The sequence below is a fragment of the Callithrix jacchus genome, chromosome 9 (genome assembly GCF_049354715.1).
Source record: "Callithrix jacchus isolate 240 chromosome 9, calJac240_pri, whole genome shotgun sequence".
Lineage (NCBI taxonomy): Eukaryota > Metazoa > Chordata > Mammalia > Primates > Cebidae > Callithrix > Callithrix jacchus.
The window spans coordinates 43,983,837-43,990,391 of record NC_133510.1 but is presented as its reverse complement, the minus strand read 5'-3'; the positions used below and the strand labels follow the sequence as shown (position 1 = coordinate 43,990,391).

The 6,555-nt window shown below is 41.9% G+C and overlaps 1 protein-coding gene across 1 annotated transcript in view; it reads left to right on the top strand.

The window, feature by feature from the left end:
- Positions 1-482: 482 nt before the first annotated feature.
- Positions 483-6,555, top strand: part of STK38L (serine/threonine kinase 38 like) — a 79,570-nt gene continuing 73,497 nt past the window's right edge. Inside the window, exon 1 of the mRNA XM_035255999.3 lies at positions 483-562. The gene's annotated coding sequence lies outside the window, so the exon portion shown is untranslated. The remainder of the gene's footprint in view (positions 563-6,555) is intronic.

Sequence of the window (6,555 nt, the reverse complement as noted above, 5' to 3'; positions counted from 1 at the left end):
CTGACTAAGCAACTTGGTCAGCCGATCCATCTTTGTTGACCACTGTTTCCCAGTCTGAAAAACGTGTGAATTCTGTTTACATTTCTAACATTCTTTGCATTGCACTGTTTGAAAATTCGGATGACATTTACAATCTGACTAATGTCACAACACACTAGGCCACTTCAAGAGCGGCCTGAACCATTTTGAGTTAAAATGGCAGTGAGGTGAGACTGGTGAGAGAGGAAGTGGTGACACTCCAGTCAACTCCCTCAGAACCAGTCGGGGACTTCACCAGGCAGAGGTGGGTGGGGTCGGGAGGGCCGGCGTTGACGACAGAAGGCTACTTCCGGCTGTGGTGCGTATGACGTCAGGGCGAGTCAGACCGGGCGAGCAACCGAGAAGCCTAGGAGGGAGGGCTCGCGATAGTTCAGGGAGGCCGCCTCGAGATTCCAGCGAGGCCGCAGGTCCCACCTCCCGGGGGCGGGGAAAAGGGCGGAGCCGGGAGAAGGGAGCGGACGGGCGCCCGGGCGGCTGCGGTCCGTGTGGAGGCTGAGCCGGCCGCGGGTGCGACCGGAGGCAGGTGAGTTCGCGGATACGGCGCTCGACTAGGGGCCCGGGCTCGCCAGGCCAGCCCCAACTCTGCGAGCAGGAGCAGGAGGAGGTCTTAGGTGTCTTTGGGTGTCCAGGGAAAGCCGGCTAATTCCGGGACTGGAAATGTCTCCGGGGAAGCTGCGGCGACGGCCTTGGCCCTCTGATTCCCCGGGGTGATAGTCGCCCCGTGTGTCCGGAGAGGGAGCCTCGCGCCCGGAGAGGAATCTTTGTCCTTCCCTGCTCCTTTCTCCTTCCACTCCCCGGCCCCCGAGCACCCAGCTCCGGGTACCCGCCTGGGCTTCATAAACAATAACAAATGTCGCGCATCCTCTCCGGGTAGCCCTAGTGCTCCCGTCCCGTGCCCTCCAGCCGATGTCACCCCGAGCCAGGATCCGAGGCATGGCTCTTCAATTGTGGGGGCTGTTTGTGTACCGTTCCTAAAAACTGATGCGTCAGATTGCCAAACATTTCTCAAGACAGACTCAGGAAAGCCTCCTAGCTCCCAGAAGCCACGGAGTGCTCAAAACCGGTCTCACAATCTATCCTTTACCATTGCACCCGTAGCCCCTTCCTTTCAGAATCATTTTCTCCCACTCCTTTTTTCACCTTTAGTATCGAGGTCAAACAAGTGGTTATTGGTGTGGGAATAGGAAAGATTATAACCGATTGTGTAGGGCACGTTTCACCTTTAAAAAGTTGCCAGGTTAACAGCAAAAGAACAAACTTTATTTTCAAAACCAGTGGGCTCCCGGTTTACTGGTGCTGCTTTTGTTTTGTGGAATAGCTTTTCGGATTCTAAGTTTGGAGGGATGATATAAAAAGAAATGGGAGGTGGGGGGAGGGCTAGTGGCTCTGGAAGTAGTACATTCAAAAGTAGGATGCTGTTGTTTCTCACTTGATAACATGCAGAACCAACACTCTTGCCTATTTCACATAACTTGTGATAAGTTTTGAGAGAAGCCACTTAACTCGGAAATGGCTTAAGTATTAGCTTATTTTACTGCTCAAATCTGAAGAAACAGCTTTAAGTGATTTAAGTTCTGCCTCTTGATTGTAAGATGGGGATTGATGAATGAGACTTTTGGAGCTGGGGCTTACATTTTACACATTTTACAGGTCTCTCTATTATAAGGCAGGGTCTATTGTATTAAGCCCATTTTTGCTTACTCAGTACAGATTTTTGAAAGTTCTTTGTCTCAGTCATATATGTATATAAGGTGTGGTAAACATCTTTGAATTTGGCCTTTGTCTCTGCCTCAGGATATGTAAAACAATTAAGTTTACTAATACTCTCTCCTCAGTGGCTGAGAGGTATTGTATGTGAATTAGCCACCCTTGTGACAATTTGAGGAGAGAGAAGTTGGTCTAAAATATGATGTTAAATTATGATATTACATAATTTTACTGCGTAAGTTCATCAGACTGCTTCCATCTGAAAAATCCTGATCTCAAAAGAGGCACAATGAATTAAAAAATGTTTTGGTTTGACCTCACTTAGCTTTGTTTTCTCCTTGTTAAGATGGTTGATAATGTTTCCCATTTGGTTGGGATGTGTTTAGAATGAGAAACAAAGTTGGGTGCAGTTTTTATACTCTTTTGAAAGGCCCTGCCATTGAGAATGAAAAAATTAGACTTAGAAAACCCACATTTAATAGAAGCAGTTCTTCTCTAGCCATTTGCTCTTGAGTTTGTTTTAAAATAAGTCAAAAAATAGAGACTAAGATGATTTGTGCCAACAGATAGATGTTCTCAGTTTTTATGCGGAAAACTTGATTTCTAAAGATAGGACACTATAAGAACAAAGGAAAAATTGGACTTTCTAAAAAATGGTAACAAAGCAATGGACTCAGTTCAGTTGTTTGCTTTCAGAAAAGTTCTGTTCTCTTAAAGTAAGGAGAGCATCACTGTGTTAGTGAAGTTGGTTAATGCACTTTCAAAAGTGCCTCCGCAGAGATCCAGGATAAGTTGGAGGCTTTTTTGTGTGCGAGGCACTTTTTTTTAAGAGGGAAAGAGGGTACAAATCAAAGCCAGAAATATTTGCATCTCAATGTATTGTTAAAATGAGTTTATTTTACGTAAATAGTGTAGGGTGACTCAAGCAAGCATATTGTCATCTAGCATCCTTAGGATTACATTACAATCAGCAGATGAGCAAGTTATTATTAGGTTAGACTTGACATATGCAGAAATTATGCTACTGCATTTTTATATTACAAGCACCATGGTTTTTTTGAATGAGATAGTGAAAGCAAGCTTTTAAGACATAAGAACTTTTTAAAAAAAATTTGAAATATATCTTTGATTAGTAGTTTAAAAACATGAAACTTATCCTTCTCCTCTTCCCCCCAAATTTTTAAGTCTTAAGAAAGTATTAGCAAGGTATGACCAGTACTTAAGTGCACTGGTTGCATAAGTACTTTACCTTCTCTCTCCAGGTAAAGGTTTGTTGATTGACAGGTTATTGTTCAGAATCTTTAGAGGGAGAGAAATGAAAGACAAGAGTGAACAGTGTTTACTGCTCTGTACACTCGGGACAACTGTGGTTGCTGTTTTCAAGGAGATATATAATCCAATGGGAGAGAAATGTACCCACCCAGGTAACTACCATAGAAAATGTGTTTCATGAGGAAGCCAAAGAGGGAGGGATTAAATGCTACTAGACCAATTAAGGAAGACTGAATAGGAAAAGGCATTTGTGTGGATGATTTAAGTGATCTAGTCATATGATAATGATGATAAGTAAATACTTTATATAATGCTGCTTCCTGCTAAACCCTTTACATGTATTACTTACTTGCCTGGCTTTAATCCTCGCAACAACTGTATGGAGTAGGTATTTTTATTATTCCCACTTGGCAGATGAAGTAACTGTGTTACTAAGGTTCAATAGCTACTGAGTGGTAGGACCAGGATTCTGATCGAGTCATTCTGGCTTGTACCCATATGGCTGTGCTTAACCATAATCCATATTTTCTCTCCCATTCATGATGGCCTTCCTCAGGCCAAGTTTCAAAAACTTGACTTGGGAAATACATTCTTCTGACATCTAAATTTTGGGGTCAGTTTTCTAGAGTTCCAAAGTAATGAACACCCAAACAAATGAGTTATTTTTGACATTATTTTAGTCAATTTTTGAAGTCATTCTTGGTGCAAATTAAATATAACTATGGAGTGGGACTTTTTAATAATTTTGACTTACTACCTATAAGTACTCATAAGGACTTAGAAGTAAAAAGTTATTCCATATTAATTCTTTTGCTTTATGGAATGTTTGAATCATTGTATATTTTGTCCTGTAATTTATATATTTTTAAGACAGAGCCTCATGATGTTCCCAGGCTGGACTCGAACTTCTGGGCTTAAATGATATTCTTGCCTCTGTGAAACTATAGGGCCACTGTGCTTGGCTTTGTTCTGAAAAAAAAAAAATTTTTTTTTTGAAACAGAGTCTTGCTCTGTCCTCTAGGCTGGAGTGCAGTTGATCATGGCTCATTGCAACTCTGCCTCCCGGGCTCAAGTGATCCTCCTACCTCAACCTCCTGAGTAGCTGGGACTACAGATGTGCATAAGCATGCCCAGCTGATTTTTAAACTTTTTGTAGACAGGATTTCACTCTGTTGCCCCAGCTAGCCTCAAACTTCTTGGCCCAAGTGATCCTCTTGCCTTGGCCTCCTAAATGCTGGAATTACAGGTGTGAGTCAATGTGCCCATCGCTGTTCTGTAATTTTTTAAACCACTTGGCACTGGATAGTTTTGGGGTTGAATAATGAAGTTGAAACTTAGTATGATTGAATGTTGGTTTCAGCCCTTTTAGTTTATTTTCATGAATAGCTATGCTTACAATGGCAGAAACAGGGTGAATAGAGTGTTGTACATTTATAAAATGAGAGAAGTTCCATGAGTGCTACTTTATGTTGGGGCAACTTTGACAGTTCTTTGGGATTGCAAAATAAAAGATGCCACAGACATGCACAGTGTCTTGTATAGGCCTACTCAGTACTGTAAATGTCCACCTGATTTTATTTATAAAGTTTCAAGAATAGTCCATATTTGTTACTGTTTAAGACTTGGAATCACAAATTCAGTTGGATTTAAAGGTTAGAAAAAAAAATATGTAGGCAGGGAATACAGGGATTGAGCGGTGGGAGAGTGGTATTGCCTACCTTTTCCTAACTGTCCAGCAGAATCCAGACTTCAGCTTCTTTGTCAGTGCCCCCAGATGACTGTACTCATAGTTTAAGTACAGCTCTAGAGTCATAGTCCCTGTGAACTAATGTAAGTATTGTCTACTTGACTGAGTAGGGTTGGTTCTATAAGACGCCTTTACTAGGACAGTTGACGGTTGATGAGCTTAAAACCTAATGGGAAAAGTAGCAGAGCTAAAGACAGGATTTAAAGCACATATATTTATATTATTGAAATAAGACAAAGATGGCAAAACAAATTTTAAAAGTTGTTTTTTAAACATACCTTAAATTAGTAGTGATGGTATATCATTTCCATTTACCATGCCCTGATTGGCAGATCTTTAGCCCATCATTTCATGGAGATACTTAGGTGTGAACTTTGCTTTGTTATAAAAAGTTTACAAGTTCTTCTAAGTATAAGTGGTTTTGGAAGGTTGTCTTAGTTAAAAGGGTGTGTGAGTTGGTCTATCAAAAGGAAACTGGTCATACTGTTACCTCCTTGCTGATATAAATTTTACGGGAATCTTTTCCCACCAGGAATAGTTTTGTCTACATTGAAAATCCACTGAGACAGGTAGCCTGCCTCTTAGATAAGCTCTGCACAGATCTTAGGAAGATCTTAGGGAAGTTATAGGTCTTGTGGTGACCTGTTCATTCACATTCATATTGTATAAATTCACATAGGCCTGGAGCCTTGGCAATTGTATGTGGTTTGTGATGATAACACTTCTATTACGCTTAGCATTTATTTATTTATTGTTGAGACAGAGTTTCGCTGTTGCTGTTAAGGCTGGAGTGTGATGTATGATTTCGGCTCACTCTAGCCTCCACCTCACAGGTTCAAGCGATTCTCCTGCCTCTGCCTCTCAAGTAGCTGGGGTTACAGGCATGTGCCATCATGCCTAGCAAATTTTTGTATTTTTAGTAGAGACAGGGTTTACACCATGTTGATCAGGCTGGTCTTGAACTCCTGACCTCAGGTTATTCACTCTCCTCGGCCTCCCAAAGTGCTGGGATTATAGGCATGAGCCACGTGCCTGGCCTATGTTTAACTTTTAAATTCTTAACAAGCTCCTTGTTTTCCCCTGAATTAACACCAGATCAGTTGGTAACCCAAATTGTTGATTCTCCGGCCACTTACATGGAAGGCTTCCTGTTTTGCTTGCGTTTTGCTGGTTCTCATTGATTCCACAGGTATAGAATTTCTACATATTATAATAGATAAGTCTCTGATCCTATGTGCAGATAGCATCCATTGTTTTCTTACATCTGTGAGTTATTTACTATTTCTACAGCTGATTTGGGAGATATTATTCCTCTTTTTACCGATTCCTGGGACACTTTTACTGCTTTTGCAGTTCTGAATAGGGCGAATAATGTTTAACGCCTCAAATCAACCACAAATACAAGACAGTTACCCAGAATAAAGAACAAGATGGGCCGGGCATGGTGGCTCACACCTGTAATCCCAGCACTTTGGGAGGCCGAGGCGGGCAGATAACAAGGTCAGGAGAACCAGACCATCCTGGCCAACATGGCAAAAGGCCATCTCTACTTAAAATACAAAAAAAATTAGCTGGGCGTGGTGGCGCATGCCTGTAGTCCCAGCTACATCAGAGGCTGAGGCAGGAGAATTGCTTGAACCCAGGAGGCAGAGATTGTACCACTACACTACAGCCTGGGTGACAGTGCAAGACTCCCTCTCAAAAAAAAAAAAAAGAAGATGGCAGAAACTAACATGGGTGTGCATGATAGCTAATAGCATCTATTTTTTGGCATTTGGGATTGCTGTGCC